Source organism: Euphorbia lathyris, chromosome 2 (assembly GCF_963576675.1).
Source record: "Euphorbia lathyris chromosome 2, ddEupLath1.1, whole genome shotgun sequence".
Classification (NCBI taxonomy): Eukaryota; Viridiplantae; Streptophyta; class Magnoliopsida; order Malpighiales; family Euphorbiaceae; genus Euphorbia; species Euphorbia lathyris.
Genome location: NC_088911.1, coordinates 68,294,422 through 68,313,620, shown reverse-complemented (window position 1 = coordinate 68,313,620; position 19,199 = coordinate 68,294,422). Strand labels below are relative to the sequence as shown.

General features: G+C 39.4%; 1 long non-coding RNA gene across 8 annotated transcripts; it reads left to right on the top strand.

Annotated features, from left to right (window-relative positions):
- Positions 1 to 6,832: 6,832 nt before the first annotated feature.
- On the top strand, positions 6,833 to 11,001 carry LOC136218531 (uncharacterized). 8 transcript variants are annotated; one of them, XR_010683823.1, is made up of 5 exons: positions 6,833 to 6,966; positions 7,115 to 7,193; positions 7,321 to 7,599; positions 7,706 to 8,870; positions 10,061 to 11,001. It is a non-coding gene; the product is annotated as an uncharacterized lncRNA (long non-coding RNA). The 8 variants fall into 8 exon arrangements; XR_010683822.1 differs by having other exon boundaries at positions 10,074 to 11,000; XR_010683827.1 differs by lacking the exon at positions 10,061 to 11,001 and having other exon boundaries at positions 7,706 to 7,771; positions 8,234 to 9,149.
- Positions 11,002 to 19,199: the final 8,198 nt, after the last annotated feature.

Here is a 19,199-nt window from a genome sequence, read left to right as displayed (position 1 = left end):
TTATTCTAATTAAAATATATCAAATATAAACTTAATTAGACACTCAAAATATAACTATACAAAATAGTAATTATTTCTATTCAATTATTTTACCAAAATTATTTAACGCTTTTAATTCAACCGTATCACATACAATTAATTAAACATCAAATGACTTTGCAAAATCATTTCTAAAACACAAAACTTTTAAGATGAGAAATTATAAATTATTGTGTTTAATTATTTTACCAAAAAATTTTAACGTGTTTAACTAATATATCGAATATAATTATTAAGCACAAAAACGGTTTGTAAAATCAAATTAAGACACACATAATTATCATATTATTTTATTAATTATAACAATTATAATTTAATATTAATATGAGGTGATTCGTTGTTCCAAAATTTAATTTTGTATCAATGAAATAGTTCGCCTAATTAACTGTATCAAATATCCTTAATTAGACAACTCAATTCAATTTATACAATTTAAAATAAACAACAATCAAAATTATGTGGATTAATTAATTCTATATATATTAATTTTAATTTTCTCAAAAACCAAAATATTTAGAAAAATAAAACAAAAAATAAACGTGACGGGGGCGAAAACCAGGTTCGTTCCTGTTGCAATTCACATTCGCGACAATGGGTGGCATTGTTGTCGAAGGGACAGCAAAACTGCCTATGCCTTAATTAGATGTTGTGCAACTTAATTAACGGTGTTAGACACAGTAGCTTTGAAAAGCTTCTGTGTCTGACACACATTATTATTATTTTTCTTTTTTTTCTTTTTTTTAAGTTTTAAATAAAACCTTTTATTTAAATTAAAACTTAATTTTAATTTATATATATTATAAACTAATTTATATTTATATATATAACTATTCCAAATATATATCCCTAATTAATCGATTCTAACCGTTTCGTTTAAATCGTTAACAAAATCAAAATTTTCAAAGATTAATCTAATTAACTCGTTTAACAATTCAAATGGCTAAACCTTTAATCCACAAATACGTATATCACATATACAAAATAGCGTTTTATTTATCAATTAATCCTACAAAACTCATTTGTTAATTAACCGAATCATAAAACCTATTAATCTCGTTGATGCGGACATCCTATCTGGAGCCACCAGTCAAGACACCCTGGCGGACCCTCTCACACCACAGACCATACAAATAGCATGTGCATCATAAGGCGTCTCCATCAGGGCGAATCCTAGGAGTGTATAAAGGGCACATCTCCCATCGCGTATCAATACTGAATACGAGGGCAAATCCTCAAGCTTACTTCCTTGCGAAGGAAACCAGCCAACAAACCTGACAGTCCTTGATTGTACCTTATGTACTATTTGTCTAGACATATTACCTATTTTACCTTTTCTTTTACTTCTTTATTGTAACCCTAGTAGGGGTATTCCTTGTCATTTCATTGTCTTTAGGGGAAGTATTTAAACCCCCATTTTTGTAAGGATAAACAACTTTTTTTTTATCAATCAATCAAACTTTCTCTTTGAGAACTAAGGTTTATACCTTTATCTGGGATTCACTCCTTCTAGTTTCAGCTAGAGAAGAAACTCTTTGTTGGTTTACGACTAAAACCTCCACTATCGCCTTTCAATCTGTATCAGTTGGTATCAGAGCCAATCGTTTCCTGACCCGAAACTTCTTTGGCAATGGTTCAACCTAGACAAACTCAAGATTCCATGGAAGCCAGTGACCGGAGATATGAAGAAATGAGGGAGCGTCTTGCGGAACAAGCCCAAGCAAACATTGAGCGGCAGAGGCAAACGGAAAAACGGCTTTAGGAGTTAGCTACCTCGCTGGCAAATTTGAAACTCGAGGTTTTGGCCTTGATCGGACCAGCCGCCAGAGGCCCTAATTAGAGGAGAGAAGGGGTCCCTAAACAACATCCTTAAAGGCAACCCACACCACCATAATCACCCCCACCCAGACTATCCCTAACAAATATGCGGCCACCACAGATGGGTCCTAGGGATCTTGAGGTAAGAAGACCTAACTATGTCCTTGTGCATTATACTGATAGTGGTAGCGATGATTTTGAGGGTATTGGGGATGATAGTACCTTTAGAAATATGCGGGATGTTGGTCCCATCGGCAATCGACGTGTTGGTGTTGTCAGGGAAGACCCATGTCTAGGGAACTTTGAGAGAGATGATGCTTTTAAGATAAAGATAGATTTACCATCCTTTGGAGGTGAACTGGATATAGAAGGGTTCCTAGACTGGTTATCTGAGGTTGAGCATTTCTTTGAATACGTATGGTGGTGTATCGTTTGAAGGGTGGCGCATCAGTATGGTGGGATCAGTTGAGGGAAGAAAGAAAGAGAGAGGGCAGAGATCCGATTAGATCTTGGCTACGGATGAAGGCGATACTTACCGAGCGGTTCCTGATGGGCGTAAACGGCTAGGTAGAGCTTACGAAATATATATTATGATAAGTGCGTTACGACTATGGATGTGATCTTCCTAAATGCTCTATCTCTACTAGACGCTACTACTTAGGGGCAAGTGTACCCCGTCATATCAAGTAATAATCCGGTTAAGACTGGGTATCGAATCCACGGGATTTATAACTGCAAGTATTAAAAGACTCGGTTTTATACGTTATCTAAGCGGTGAATACTTTGAGTTGATTCGGGGAACAACTACAAACTACTCCTAACTACGGGTGAGACAAATTTATATAACAAAAACTCTACGAAATGATACGGATGGTGATAAGTTATAAATATGATAAACAATGACTCCCAATATATATACGGTTAATGATTTACTCTTGCAATGATGACTACGTGTAGTGTGACCGACCCGTGAAGTACGTAGACCGACCCGTGAAGTACTTAGACTACGTGGTTCCTAGTCAAGGCGTGTCTAATGCTTGGGATCAGAAATTAGGGCCCGTAAGTTCCGTGGCTTGTCAATTCCTACGGTTTCCGGAGCGTCACTTCCGGTAAGGCAACACCTATATGAATCCCTAAAGATAGCCCGAATGGCATCGGAAATCGCGTTCTCCTACACAATAATCAATTACGAGTATCAAAACAAGTAACAAAGATCAACACATATATAGAAAAAGAGATTATGAATCATAAATTATAAATATGGAGAATGTAAATATGGAATACAACCAAGCCTAGTACATAGGAAGAGTACAAGCTAATTAGCAAGTGAAAAGGGAAGAATCCACCCTCGGAACTAGCTAACCGGACTCAAGGCCGTCTCTTAGGACTTGGAGGTGGAACTTTCGAGCTTGGTGAACGGAGATGGAACGGAACTTTGACGGAATGCCGGAATCAACGAACAAGCTCTCAAGGTGATAGAGTTTTGCTATGTAAAATAAAATCTAAAACTAAGTAGCAAAGGCTTAATCTATAGCAAGAATTGTATATCAAAAGCTATCTAAATGAGTGCTAGTCACTCTTATTTATACACATCAAGCTAGGGGTAAAATTGTAAGTTTACAAGGTGCAAGCATGGAGGAACATGATTTTCTGCAGATTTCCCATGACATGCCTCACGTATGGTGGAGGACGCCCCGCGTATTTGCCCATTCCGTCAGAAATCTCCTGCATGTGGACCAAATCCAGATCTTGTTGTCTCAACCACGCCCCGCGTAGATTGGGGTACACCCCGCGTGGTTGAGCTCCTGAGATTTAATGGCTCGAAATGTGTCTTTTACGCCTCATGTGGCCTGGCGGGCGCCTCGCGTATATGAGTCCCTGGAACTTTAGATTGAAGAACTTCTCATATACGCCCCGCGTGTAGGTTGGTATGCCCCGCGTGACAGCAGTTGACTTGGAAGACCATGCAGTCTGACATTTATGATTGAGCTCATCATTGCTCATACGCCCCGCGTGTAAGGTAGGACGCCTCGCGTGTCAGTGGGTAGATCCCACGTGGTGCCTGCAGATTGAGCAATCATTTCTGACTTGGTGTTCCATGCCTCGCGTAGAGGGTGACACGCCCCGCGTATGTCGGTGAATTTTTGCTCCTTACTCGTACCTGAAATACAATTCTCGAGAGCCGAGTTAGCTTGACGTTTTTATTTTCTAAATTAATCAAAAATAAGGAAAATTAACCGAAAGTACGGAATTTATTTTTATTTCGTTATTTTATTAAAACATTCTATTTTTGCAATTAAACTTATTTATTTCATCCCAAATTAAACCGTAAATCACGCTAAAAGATAGGGACAAAACGCCCCTATCAGTTCCTACCACCGGATTATGAGCATTACATTTATAGTTCCTACAAAGGATGTTCTCAATGGAATCGAAGTGTCCATGAGTATACCTAAAGTTCTTGAGACTTTGGGCAAGGGCTAACTTGTCGGAAATCGAAAGTCAAAAGACTTCTAGGTATCTAGAAGGGTTGAGATATAACATCTAGGATCGCATTGGTACACAGATGGTTATTTGAGTACATGATGCCCAAAATTTAGCTCTTAAGGCCGAATCCCAACTGATTGTTAGATCTAGGAGATCCACCGCCGATTATATGTGATGTGTATTTTACGTATACATGCATGTGAAGACAAGTGCACCTTAATTGTGTATCAAGTAATAAAGTGAAAGTAGAGTATCGTTCCCATGAGGATGGTGATTATAAGTACTAATCTCTTTGCTTACTATCTATTATTTAAACAATCAAAAGGTAGAGTTTGTTGGGTAACCAAGTTAAGACTTAATTAAGAAGTGAAATGAAAACTAGACAAATTAATTGAGAGATTACTTGTATTGAAAGAAACTAAGGCTTCTAGTTTCACTTAACCTCTTTGTTTGGTAATAACACTTAACCCTTTTTTAAGTTGTTTTATCCTTTCTAAGATGGCGATTTTTCTTATTAACTAATAGATTCTCGAGATTGGTTCTAAACTCTCGATTGATTACTTCACTTTGGTCCAGCTCAAGTAATTAATCTAGAGAAGCATTAAGTTTTATTAATCTAAACCTTTTTAACCTACTTTACCTTGGTACGGCTAAAGTGATTATGTAAGATTCAAGAAAACCGCTCGGGTAATTAGTTCTTAACTTTCGATTAATTACTTCACTTTGGTCCGGCTCAAGTAATTAATCCAAAGAAGCATTAAGTTTTTTTAGTTCCAAACCTTCGATTTATTACTTCACTTTGGTCCGGCTCAAGTAATAAATCTAAGATTTGTAATAAGATTCATGAAAAACTTTGGAAAATCAATAAGCCACACTAAATGGTCATTAGGTCCAACTTATGAGTTTCGATTGATCAATTTAATCACGGTCAACATAAACGATTAATTATATTCGAGTTGGGATTTGCTCCATCTCCAACAAGCATTAAGAATCATAAGTTAGTTCTTAAAAAAATAAACATGGCTTAAATAGGTTAAACGTAATTACCACATAATTAATGTTAAGATCCGCTTTTAGCGTTGGTTAAGGGGGTTTTAGCCTGTGATTAGATTAAAACACATCATAGAAAGATAGATAATGGAGTTCATAGTAATAAAAGAGATTAAAGTTTAGAAGAAACCATAATGACGATTGCCGGTAACTTGAAACTTACTTTTATTTGATGAACTTGTGCATAAATAACAACTTAAGAACAATAACAACAACAACAACAACAATTACAACAACAAACACAACTGATTCTTGAAGAGAAGAATCAGCAAAGTAACATTATAAAGGGAGGAATTAAGCCTAATCTTGGTATATCCTCAAATGGCTTCCAAGGTCTCCTTTTATAGTAAAATGGCACATATGCTTCCAAAGACCAAATCTCCTTATGCCCCCCAACTCCCTAATCTTCCAAATTCAGCTCTAAAGATGATGGTAATGAATCCTAGGCTTCAACATGTTCATTAACTTAGGACAATATTTTGAGCCTGTTACACTTCGAATTTGGAGATGATAATTAGTCATTTTTTTCATCTTTCTCTTAGCTTTCCAACTCATTTTGAATCACCTCAATCCGACTCCGTATGAGGGAGATATGATGAAAATACGAAAATGTGTCAAAACTGTCCTAGTGTGAATAATTGGACTTCCATCTTACAACACCCACCTTGATGAGGTGCTCTTGCACCTCGACGAGGTGCATGCTAGAAGTCACTAAAACTCATTTTTTTGGTCTGTTTTACTTCCGAGTTATTGCCTTAAGCCTCGACTTGGTTATTTGTGCTGAAACCTTGTGAAAGTGCTTGAAAAATACATGAAAATGACTTAGATACAAAAATGATGAAAATATAAGAAAACTATCATTAACATTTATTAAAATGGTACAAAATAATCATAGGGGTCGAAAACCTCTATCTTTAGGTACGGTTTTTAGGGTAGTTTTAATTAGTTTTTGGTTAATAAGCGAGCGTTTCTCGCACTTTTATGCACTTTTACTTGTTATTTAGTTTTCGCACACGATATATTTATTTTTGTAGTTTCTAGCCGTTTCTGAGTGTTTTTAGGAAAAATCACTATGTCATTTTCCCTTTCACATAACACAAGATATATGACAGACATTTTTTTTCGTATCGTCTGAATGTTTTTCGTGACAGTATTTTAAATTTTTGTCATTTGAAAGTTTAAATACAAAGAACCTCAAATTACATGTGGCTTTACGATGACACATGTCTGTCATCCCATAAAAACCTGATTTTAACTGAAAATGTACATCAATTTTAGATGACACTTGTTAAATTGCACTGTCATTGTTGTGAGTAAATCAAAATCTAAATTTTTCTAACTTTCGCGGGTGGAGCAAAAAGTACTCAAAATTTTAACGCGCCCAAACTTTTATAGGCTATATAAAAGGAGAGTAAAAACCTAATTTCTTTTGTTTTCCCCAATTTCTCATATCAATCTCCCTCCTAAGAGTCCATCTCACCTTGCTCCCTCCATCTCCATCTTCATCTCTAGAATATGGAATCGTGTCTAGCATCTCAAGATGTCTTCTTCTCCGGCCTTTCTCAACTCCATCTTGTAAGTATTGTTGGGTTTTATTTTTATCTTACTAATTCCATAAGTTTAGGGTTTTCTCTTCACTTTGTGCAACTCATCTTTCTTATCGCTTCACAACTATATATGATTCACCTTCCTTTTTCTTATTTGTGTTATATCTAATTTTTAGGGTTTCTGCCTTAGAGGGTTCTGCACATAGAGTAAAGAGAAAAAGGATTTTCTAGACGCCTCGTCAATATTTGTTCCAAGTAATAAATTTATCCTCCTAATCTCTCTATATTCTACTCTCATGCTTAACTCTGCTTAAATCATGGATTTATCATCACTTATCTATGTTTTTTAGTTTTTATTTCAATTGTTCGAGTTTTTTAACAGAGTAGAGTTGGACCTGTGGAATGGTTAAAGCCTTATACTGATGATACAATCATCGAGCTCAGAAAAAAGGGGTGAAGAGTCTTTTGGTTGTTCCTATAAGGTATTTAATTTCATGTAGTATCTGTATAATGTGATGATTTTCTGTACGCTAGTTGAAATACTTGTGTATTTGTTGTCATATCCTCTCAATGGTCTTGGAGAATCGTATATTTTACATCTGTTTTGTAGACTAGCAATGGAATTTTCAGAAATTTAAAGCATAAGGTGGAGTTTTGTAATGTAATCATCTTACACTCCTTTGATGATTAAGAACAGAATTTGAAGATATCTTAGTTGAAAATTACTTTCAAAATGTCTATAAGTTGACATTATATAATGTAAACAGGATAGAGTGTAGCTTTCCCTGGCCATCCATCCTTTAAGTTCTGGTCTTACTCGTGAAGCTGCAAAGGCAAGTAATTTTGTACCTAAGACTTGTTGTTATCAAGTGGTGTTCCCTTGTGTAATTTGATTCGATGCACCAATATTAGCACATAGCAGTTGTCTATCTATGGAGTGTGGATATCTTTGATATTAACTTTAAATCTATGATATTCTGAATAACATAACAAATCTTGTATGTTTGTTAAATGTAAATGATATCTTGTATGTTTGTTAAATGTAAGTGATATAATTGAAATTATTATTCTTTCCAAATATGATACATGGAAACTGATTTTAAAGTTTATAAAATGAATGCTAGCTTGAGGCATATATAATCATATTCTAAGTAGCGATAGACCTAGGATGAAATGGTACAAATGTACCCAACTCTTTGGTTATTTTATGCATATTGTGGCTGGATATTATACAAGTTGATTTAACAATTGAATACATGGAGCTGTTAAGTATTCAAGCTATAATATTTTAATAGTAGTCTAAAAGGTGAAGATGAAATGAAGGAAGTAAGAGCCACCCCCAACCAAAAAACCTGCACCAGATTACTTCTTGTGATATCAGCGAAGCCTTTCATCATAGATACAAATTGAAATAATGGCAAAGATAAGAAGTAGAGCGTGGTGAGAGATGTCGTCGATGGGTCAGCTCTTTCCTATCTCATGTTGTTATTTTAGTTGTCATTGCCATTTACATTTATGTATTTATTTTACTTTTCTTTCTTAGGGCCAATTGATAATGCGTATGTGAACCGCTTCTACCGGATCCAAAAAAACCTTCACCGAGATCGGAGATTGATTAGTCTTAAAGGATTGGCCATAGTGCTATTACGAAAGTTCTCCACATTACGATTGACCATATTTTATTACTTTCTATTATCCTCAGGTCAGGAGGGAATCTTCTGACTTCGGGAGTGGGAGTCCGTGACGTCAATTTTGAAAACAAATAGATCAAGGTTAAATACTTAGCTGACTGGGGCGAAGATCGATTCAAGGAGATCAATTTCAGGAATCAGGAACAAATCCAGAATGAATAGGATAGGAAGGTTGCAATGCAAGTGATGAACCCAGGACATGTCAGGAAGAGATTGGTTTTGATAAGAAGATTGGATTGGGGTTAGATTTCTTGTATTCTTCTCACTTCCACACAACCATATTTTTGTTTTGTTATGTGTAATAGAGTTATATATCATTGAAATATAGGACAGAAAATCCTTTACTCAAACTTGAGTAGAGAATGAGATAGTGAAGTGAGTCAAGTAAAAGTTTAGTTTGATTTGCCCTGCCTTGGGAAGGGGAGAAACAGAAAGATAGATAGATGTTAGGAAATTGTAAAGAGTGGTTTTCTTTTCTGTTTTCTCGTTTGGAAAATAAAAAGTTTTTTCTTTGTTTTCATTGTTATTATTATCTTTTCATCTGTTTGTTGGAGTGATATGTTCAAACATGCTTAACAAAGATTGAAGCGGTAATTACTTGTGGTCTTATGGAGAGAGCTCTTAAGAATAATGACATGTATATTGAGAGTTGAGCCTGATTTGTTCAGCTGTCAACTGTTTGTTATTGAAAGCAACCTGTTTGGTCAACCTGTTAACAGTTAGCTTCTGTATGTATGTTATTTGCTAATTAATTATTAGCATTTAGTAAAATTGTTACAAACTATTGCTATTAGGATATAAAATACCCAATAAGTGATATAATAAATTCAATTTAATTTCTAATTTGGAAAGGCCTTTATTGTATTTAAAAATCACCTTGATACTTTTTATTTTTTGTAGGGATGATCTCATGCATCTATTAAGTGAAAACTTAATATATTAGTGTAATAATTCTAAGATAAAAATTCATTGATCCAAAAGTAGGTAATGCATAATCAGCTCAGGCATTTTTCATGTCCTCACCTTGATGCCTCCTTCATATGTTGGTCCTTGTAAATGGACTTAGTGTACTATCTTTTATTTCTGGTCTGTCACTTGTATATTTGCAGTATTAAGAGCATCTCCAACAGTCTCTTAAATTGGCTCTGATAACATCGAGATATTCTCCATGGGATCAAAGGGGATATTCACCAAAACGACGGCGTATTGGGAGCGCCAGGGAAGCAATGGCGTATTGATAGGGGTATTTTACCCCTATCTTTTAGCGTGATTTACGGGATGATTTTGGATAAAATAAGCAAGTTTAATTATAAAAATAAAAGTATTTTGAATAAATAAAGAAATAAAAATAAATCTCGCACTTTTAGTTTAAATCCGTCGTTTTTGATTAATTTAGGAAATAAAATCGTCAAGCTAACTCGGCTCCTAAAGTGTTGTATTTCAGGTACAAGAAATGAGCAAGAATCTACCTAATACGCGGGGCGTAAAAACCCCTACGCGGGGCGTGAAACATGGTGCCAGAAATAATTGCCTTATCCGCAAGCACCATGTGGAATTGACTCAGCATACGCGGGGCGTATGACATTTTACGCGGGGCGTATGACATTTGTCGGCAATAATTGACCTAATCCTGAAAGTCAGACTGCATTGTCCCCTTTGGTCAACCACCTATACGCGGGGCGTACCACTCTATACGCGGGGCGTATAAGACAGTTCTTTAATGCAAAAAGATCAGGGACACATTTACGCGGGGCGTAATACATCTACACACGGCGTAAAACACTCCAATTCCAACAATAAACTTCAGAAACACAAACACGCGGGGCGTACTTCAGCTACGCAGGGCGTGTTTGGGACAAATAGACAAGGAATTGGTCCACACGCAGGAGATTTCTGACGGAATGGGCATCTACGCGGGGCGTACACCTATCTACGCGGGGCGTATCATGGGTTTTCTGCACTAAATAATGTTGCTCCATGCTTGTACTTTGTGAAATTACCAAATTGCCCTTACTTGATGTGTATAAATAGATAGCTCTCCAACTCCAAAAGACACTAATTACATACTAGAGAGCTATACTATACTCTTTTCTTTCCTTGTAATTTAGATTCAAGTTTGTTGTAGTTAAACTCTCCCCCTCGAGAGCTTGTTCGGTTGCTCCGACGTTCCATCGAAGTTCCGCTCCATCATTCATCACCAAGCTCGAGAGTTCCACCTCTACGACCTAGGAGACGGCCTTGAGTCTGGTTAGCTAGTTCCAAGGGCGGATTCTCCCTTTTTACTTGCTAATTAGCTTGTACTCTTCCTATGTACTAGGCGTGGTTGTATTTCATCTATACACTTTCCATATTTATAATTTATGATTCTTAATCTCTATTTCCCTTTACGTGTTGATGTTTATTGCTTGTTTTGACATTGATAATTGACTATTGTGTAGGAGGACGCGATTACCGCCGCCATCCGGGCTATCTTTAGGGAATTATATAGGTGTTGCCTTACCGGAAGTGACACTCCGGAAACCGTAGGAATTGACAAACCACGAAACTTACGGGCCCTAATTTCTAGTTCCCCCGCATTAGACACGCCTTGACTAGGAATCACGTAGTCTAAGCACTTCACGGGTCGGTCTTACTATACTTAGTCATCTTTGCAAGAATAAACCATTTTCCGTATACATTTAGAGTCGTTATTTATCATAGTTATAACTGATCGTATACATCCCACTTCATAGAGTTCTAGTTACACAAACCTGTATCGCCAATAGCTAGGAATAGTGTGTAATTGTGTCTTACTTTACCCCAAAGTAATCATCGCTTAAATAACTTACGAAACCGAGTAGTCTAATACTTGTAATTATAAATCTCGTGGATTCGATACCCGGTCTTAACCGGATTATTACTTGATACGACGGGGTACACTTGCCCCTAAGTAGTCGTGACGTCTAGTGTTTAAAGCACCTATAAAGATAACATCCATAGTCCCATAGCACACTCATATCGCAACAACATCCGTATTTGTAAACAAACACACACGCTAGACCGCACGCTATCAAGTTTTTGGCGCCGTTGCCGGGGATTTATAATTTCCTACAATATTAGACAAAAACGTTTCATAGTTAGTTTGAGCATTCTTTTTGTACAAAGTGTTTGTATATACATTGGCTAACATTATTCTTTTGTTAATAAATCTTTAATTATTTACTTTATGCACACCCGCTCTAAGAGTGATTCTCTCGTACCTATTGATTTTGAAATTGAACGAACTCTTTATAGGTTACGAAGAGAGAAGATGGCAAACCCCAACGTTGAAGTTAACCAGCCTAACGGAAACCCAAGGCCACATGTAAACAATGTCCGGGGGGCCAACGACACGCGTTCGATGATGGAGATCCTTGCACCGCATCGTCCCCAAAACCGTAACGGCATTGTCGCCCCCACAATTCCGGCCAACACATACGAGATTAAGACCGGGATGATCCAACTCATTCAACAATGCGGTCAATTTGGAGGGGAACTCCACGAGAACCCCAATGAACATTTAGACAAGTTTCTTATGTGTGCCGACACCTCTCGGCAAAATGGTGTTCCTGTTGAGGCTGTAAGACTAAAATTGTTTCCCTTCTCGTTGACAGGGCAAGCGTTGGAGTGGCTGCACTCTTTGGAGGCGGGATCTATCACATCGTGGGAAGAACTTGAAAAGGAGTTCCTCTCTTACTACTTCCCACCGTCCAAAACAGTCAAGCTGCGGACCGACATCACATCCTTTAGGCAGCTGGAATGCGAGGCCCTTCACGCGGCTTGGGCTCGGTTCCGGAAGCTACTCCGAAACTGCCCCCACCATGACATCCCAAAGCATGATTTAGTAAGTACTTTCTATCATGGTCTAACACCGACTAATCGTGCAACTGTTGATTCCGCTGCAGGTGGGGATCTGTTTCGAAAGTCGGCTAGCGAGGCCTACGAGCTCATTCATGAGCTCGCTAGGAAGAGCGTGCAATGGCAGGAGGAACGGCTTGTCGGCCCGTCGCAGCACCAGACATTCGCTATAGAGAAAGAGGCTCCAAAAAGCTCTATGGCAGAAATGAACAAGAAGCTTGACTCGTTAATCGCCCAACTGAGCCTCAACAAAGGTGTACAAGTCTTGATGTGCACTCACTGTGGCGGGGACCATGATGCATTCAACTGTCAAATCGGTAGCCCGTTCGCCGACGATGCCGAAAATGTAAGTTTCATAGGAGGTAACCCAAGGTATAATTCTCATTCAAACTCCTATCCCAACCACAACAATAATAATAATGGCGGATGGAGGCCTCGGTATCAACACCCGAACCTATCTTATGGCAACAATAACAATGTGTTGAGGCCCCCATCCGGCTTTGAGCAAGAGTTTCGGGAACATGGGCTCGGGCAGCCAGAAGCCACGTCCGGGAATCAAAACGCCCCATCCTCCAACAATATACATGACCAATCTGTCACGTCTTTGTTAAAGGATATATTAACCCGTCTTTCCGATAGTGAGGTATTTTGCAGGGACCTTAGCCGCCAGGTGGCCCACCTAAACCGTCAACAACAAGAAAGGCCACTAGGAACCCTCCCGGCAAATACCGAACAAAATCCGCGGGGAAAGAACCGGGAGTCCGGGCACGTGGTGACCCTCCTCAACAATAGGAGTTCGGACCCGTCTAGCTCCAGCTCGAAAGTCTTACACTAAGCCGCCACAATGAGAGAGTCGAGCTGCGTCGACTTAAAACGTAGCATCGGTTTGAATACCTCGAACCATTTGTATATGTGTAACATAAACATTGTTTCTTCTTTTTTGCCTGATGTTGGTTTTATTTTTATTTCTTTTTCCTCTCTGTTATTACCTTCTTCCATCTTCTTTTATAAAAAAATCAAAAGAAAAACAAATCCCACGATAACCCAAAAATTTTACAAAATACGCGGGGCGTACAAACTACTACGCCCCGCGTAACTGTATCTCTACGGTTTTCGGAGATAATAAAACACGCGGCGTAGCTACAACTACGCCCCGCGTATGTTTTCCCTTCCGTAATAAATGCCTCATAAAGGACACGCGGGGCGTACCACATGGTACGCCGCGCGTATCCTCGGGGAGTTGTGAATCACAACTCCCCATGGCAACTCCCCACTTCCCAAACCTCTAATCACCACTCTTCCCCATACACCTTTTCCACTTCCACACTCCACCTTCCTTTCCATCCAATCATCTTCCACAAATTCAAAATTTCTAACCTCCCCCTACAATAAATTCCCATTAACTACCTCACCATTTTAAACTAATAACAAAAATTAAACATTCATAAATAAAATCATAAAAATCATAAAATCAACTAAAAGTCATTAAACATTCATAAATCTCAAAAAAAAATAAAAAATAAAAAATAAAAAAATAAAAAAAAATAAAAAATAAAAATAAAAATAAAAATAATTCGTCTCATACGCGGGGCGTCAACACATTTACACCCCGCGTGTCTCTCTCTTTTTGCCCTACAAAAGAGCAGGAGGTCAGTTACGCGCGGCGTAACCCCAACCACGCCGCGTGTATCTCCACACCTTTGCATTAAATAAACCTCAGGGGGAAGGCTACGCGTGGCGTGTCCCATTCACGCCCCGCGTCCCCTCTGGGAATCCGAGTTATTCTTGGATTCCCCACCCCTCTCTTATAAATAACTTCTTCTTCTTTCTCCATCTTCCCTCAAGTCTTTCCATCTCTCCTCCTCACCATGACCCGAAGCAAACGCGCCGCCCTTAACACTCCGCTCGACCAACAAATGCAAGCTCGCCGAGCTCGCTCCTCCCGTTCTTCCCGGTCCACGCAAGCACAACAACCACCATCACCTAACCGGGAAGATACTCCTCCGCTTACCCGCCTCTACCAGGCACCTTTCCACCTTCTCAACGAGGAGGAAGCCCTCCGGTACGAGGCCCTCTATGCCGCCACTGTCATGGAACTCCCATACATCCCCCGCAGCGTGCTCGATCAACATGATTTGGGCACGCCTTTTGAAGCCCGTCTTCGTGCCCTTGGGTGGTATGACATGTATAGCACCGAATACCATGTCTATCCATCTTTGGTCATCGAGTTCTTCACCACCCTAACCTCCAATAATGTACCCGGGGCCGCCCTCTTTAATTTTCGCCTCCAAAACCGCCCTTTCACCATTGACACCCAATGGCTCCGCAACCACTTCACTCACCAAGTGGAGCCGTGTGTTGCCCATTGGCCCGACGATGTCTCCGCCTCCGACTTTTGGACTTCGATTACCGGGTCCAGCGAATACCACGTCTCCAACCTCCACCCGGCTAGTATTCGTGACCCCATTCTCCAATTGCTTCACCGCTTCATCTCCTTCTACTTTACGGGGAAGTCGGAGTCCACCAAGGTCAACAAACATGAGCTGTTGGCCCTCTACTGTTGCGCCAATGGGCTCACCTACGACCTTGCCTACCATGTAGCTCTTCACCTACATGCCACGCCTATCCGGAAACAGGCTAAACTCGGGTTTGGTCACCTCATCACATCTTCGCCCTCTCCACCCTCGGCTCCGCCAACATTGAGCACCTTCCACGTCTTGTGCCTCGGCCCATAGACAAAAATGCCTTTAGATCCTTGACTACTCCTGCTTTCGGACCGGGTGAAACCTCGGGGGCTGCCAACTCCGATGTGGGAGGGGATTCGGACCCCGATTTGGGTCTCAATTTCAGTCCCCCACCACTTCACGATTTCAACGCCATTTACGCACGGTTGGATATCCTCGAGGATAACCAACGTCGTAATCGAGCCCATTTTGACACCCGCCTTGATACCCTTGAGGCACAACAACGGGAAAACCGAGCTCTTCTCGACACTCGGTTCGACGCCCTCACCGCTTCCTTCGCTTCATACTTCAACCTCCATGGCAATCCGTCCCCATCTCAACCTTAGCTCCTTTTTCCTTTTGGGTTTTCTTTCTTTTCCTTTGTTTTAGTATTTTGGTGTTTCTTATATTTCCTATTCTTAATATATTAGTACTTTTCACTTCTGTTTCGTGTTGTTTGTTCCTTCTTTTACTGCTTGCGATAAAACTACGCGGGGCGTACCCCATAACACGCCCCGCGTCCCTTCATTTTTCCTATTAATAAAGGGGCCAGAAACTCAAATACACGGGGCGTCTCTTCATGCGCCCCGCGTATTTGAGTCTCTGCCCAACAATCACCCAAAATAAATTGGTCACGCGGAGCGTCCTTGTGGGCACGCCCCGCGTAACCCATAACCCCTAAGGGTCTTCTTTTGCTTCCTTTTTTACTTTATTTTTGTTTTTGTTTTGATTCCTTTTTGTGACGCCCTTGGAATAGGCGTCATTTTAAATCACGCGGAGGGACGTGCAACCCCGCACTAAATGTTTGTTTTGCACCACCAAAAACAAAAATAAAAATAAAATAAACAACAAAGTAATTAAACTAATTTATTGTTTCCCTTAAATTCTCCCGACACGCTACCTCTCCTTCAGAAATTAATTAAAGTTCCGTTATTTATCACCCAAAAATAAAAGTGTTGGATCATAAAGGAATGATTCAACTAAGAAATTTTAGTCTTGATTTTGAAGTCATGGAATTTGTACAAAGATTAGGTTAGTACTAAACTAAGACATTGAATCTTAACCCAATTGACATCTCCATAATGAACCTTAAAAAGGCAATAAAAACGGCATGTTCGAGACTCTAGCGAAAACTCGATAGTACATAGTTTAAAACCCGAATCTTTGTGAGGTATTTTTGAGCCTAAAAGAGTTCGTACGAGAACTCAAATTCCTTCACAATTTTTCGAGAGCTTTGACTTCACTCGATTCATAGAATTTGCATCTAATACCGGGTTAAGTACACTTATTTTTGGTAAAAAGGCAATAGATGATAAACCGAACCCACTTAGGCTAATTCTCCTTAATTCATTTTTCTCATTTTTCATTAACCATTAGGAAAACCCCTTGAGCCTATTAACCAACTTTTTTGTTAATACCCTTTTAACATTTAACCCTTTTTCCTCTTGTTCAAATACCGACAAAATCAATTTGCGCCTAAATCACTCGAAAAAGTCACGGCCTTAACAAACAAGCATCAAAAGCCTTCAAAACATTATTTTTGTGCCTCTATCAAAACAAAAGATGCAAAAAGGCATTTTCAAGCTCCACCCGAGCAATTTTGAAGTATACTTTATAAAAATTGCTAAGGCCGAAATAAACAAACAAGGTGCAACCACAAAACGGTATTTTCGAACTTGAGTGTCTTTGAACTAACCACTAAAAAGCCACCCACATTACAACCCCCCTCCGGGTTCATTTTTAATATTGCCTAACCACTATGTAGGAGGAAAAACCCGGATGCCAATGCAAATTCGACATGACCTCGAGTAAGTGCAAAGAAGAGCGATAAAATACAAACCCACCAAAAACATTGAGCGTAAGAGTGAAATCCCTTGGTGACTATCGGGTTCTCAAAAGATAATCAACCCCCGTTAATATTGCCTATTAAATCTTGATCATGGAGGTTTCGAACGAGTTTTTGTACTCAATTTTCGGCGTAGGCACTTACCGAAACCTTTGTACAAAACCGTAACTTTGGAATCCCGCACTTAGCAAAACCAACCTTCGGTTTGTTCCTTAATTTTCTCAATCCCTTGTCTTTCGATTTCTTTTACTTGAGGACAAGTAAAACTTTAAAGTCCGAGGAGGTTTGATAGGGGTATTTTACCCCTATCTTTTAGCGTGATTTACGGGATGATTTTGGATAAAATAAGTAAGTTTAATTATAAAAATAAAAGTATTTTGAATAAATAAAGAAATAAAAATAAATCTCGCACTTTTAGTTTAAATCCGTCGTTTTTGATTAATTTAGGAAATAAAATCGTCAAGCTAACTCGGCTCCTAAAGTGTTGTATTTCAGGTACAAGAAATGAGCAAGAATCTACCTAATACGCGGGGCGTAAAAACCCCTACGCGGGGCGTGAAACATGGTGCCAGAAATAATTGCCTTATCTGCAAGCACCATGTGGAATTGACTCAGCATACGCGGTGCGTATGACATTTTACGCGGGGCGTATGACATTTGTCGGCAATAATTGGCCTAATCCTGAAAGTCAGACTGCATTGTCCCCCTTGGTCAACCACCTATACGCGGGGCGTACCACTCTATACGCGGGGCGTATAAGACAGTTCTTTAATGCAAAAAGATCAGGGACACATTTACGCGGGGCGTAATACATCTACGCACGGCGTAAAACACTCCAATTCCAACAATAAACTTCAGAAACGCAAACACGCGGGGCGTACTTCAGCTACGCAGGGCGTGTTTGGGACAAATAGACAAGGAATTGGTCCACACGCAGGAGATTTCTGACGGAATGGGCATCTACGCGGGGCGTACACCTATCTACGCGGGGCGTATCATGGGTTTCCTGCACTAAATAATGTTGCTCCATGCTTGTACTTTGTGAAATTACCAAATTGCCCTTACTTGATGTGTATAAATAGATAGCTCTCCAACTCCAAAAGACACCAATTACATACTAGAGAGCTATACTATACTCTTTTCTTTCCTTGTAATTTAGATTCAAGTTTGTTGTAGTTAAACTCTCCCCCTCGAGAGCTTGTTCGGTTGCTCCGACGTTCCATTGAAGTTCCGCTCCATCATTCATCACCAAGCTCGAGAGTTCCACCTTTACGACCTAGGAGACGGCCTTGAGTCCGGTTAGCTAGTTCCAAGGGCGGATTCTCCCTTTTTACTTGCTAATTAGCTTGTACTCTTCCTATGTACTAGGCGTGGTTGTATTTCATCTATACACTTTCCATATTTATAATTTATGATTCTTAATCTCTATTTCCCTTTACGTGTTGATGTTTATTGCTTGTTTTGACATTGATAATTGACTATTGTGTAGGAGCACGCGATTACCGCCGCCATCCGGACTATCTTTAGGGAATTATATAGGTGTTGCCTTACCGGAAGTGACACTCCGGAAACCGTAGGAATTGACAAACCACGGAACTTACGGGCCCTAATTTCTAGTTCCCCCGCATTAGACACGCCTTGACTAGGAATCACGTAGTCTAAGCACTTCACGGGTCGGTCTTACTATACTTAGTCATCTTTGCAAGAATAAACCATTTTCCGTATACATTTAGAGTCGTTATTTATCATAGTTATAACTGATCGTATACATCCCACTTCATAGAGTTCTAGTTACACAAACCTGTATCGCCAATAGCTAGGAATAGTGTGTAATTGTGTCTTACTTTACCCCAAAGTAATCATCGCTTAAATAACTTACGAAATCGAGTAGTCTAATACTTGTAATTATAAATCCCGTGGATTCGATACCCGGTCTTAACCGGATTATTACTTGATACGACGGGGTACACTTGCCCCTAAGTAGTCGTGACGCCTAGTGAATTTAAAGCACCTATAAAGATAACATCCATAGTCCCATAGCACACTCATATCGCAACAACATCCGTATTCGTAAACAAACACACACGCTAGACCGCAAGCTATCACGTATCAAACAAGTCATCCG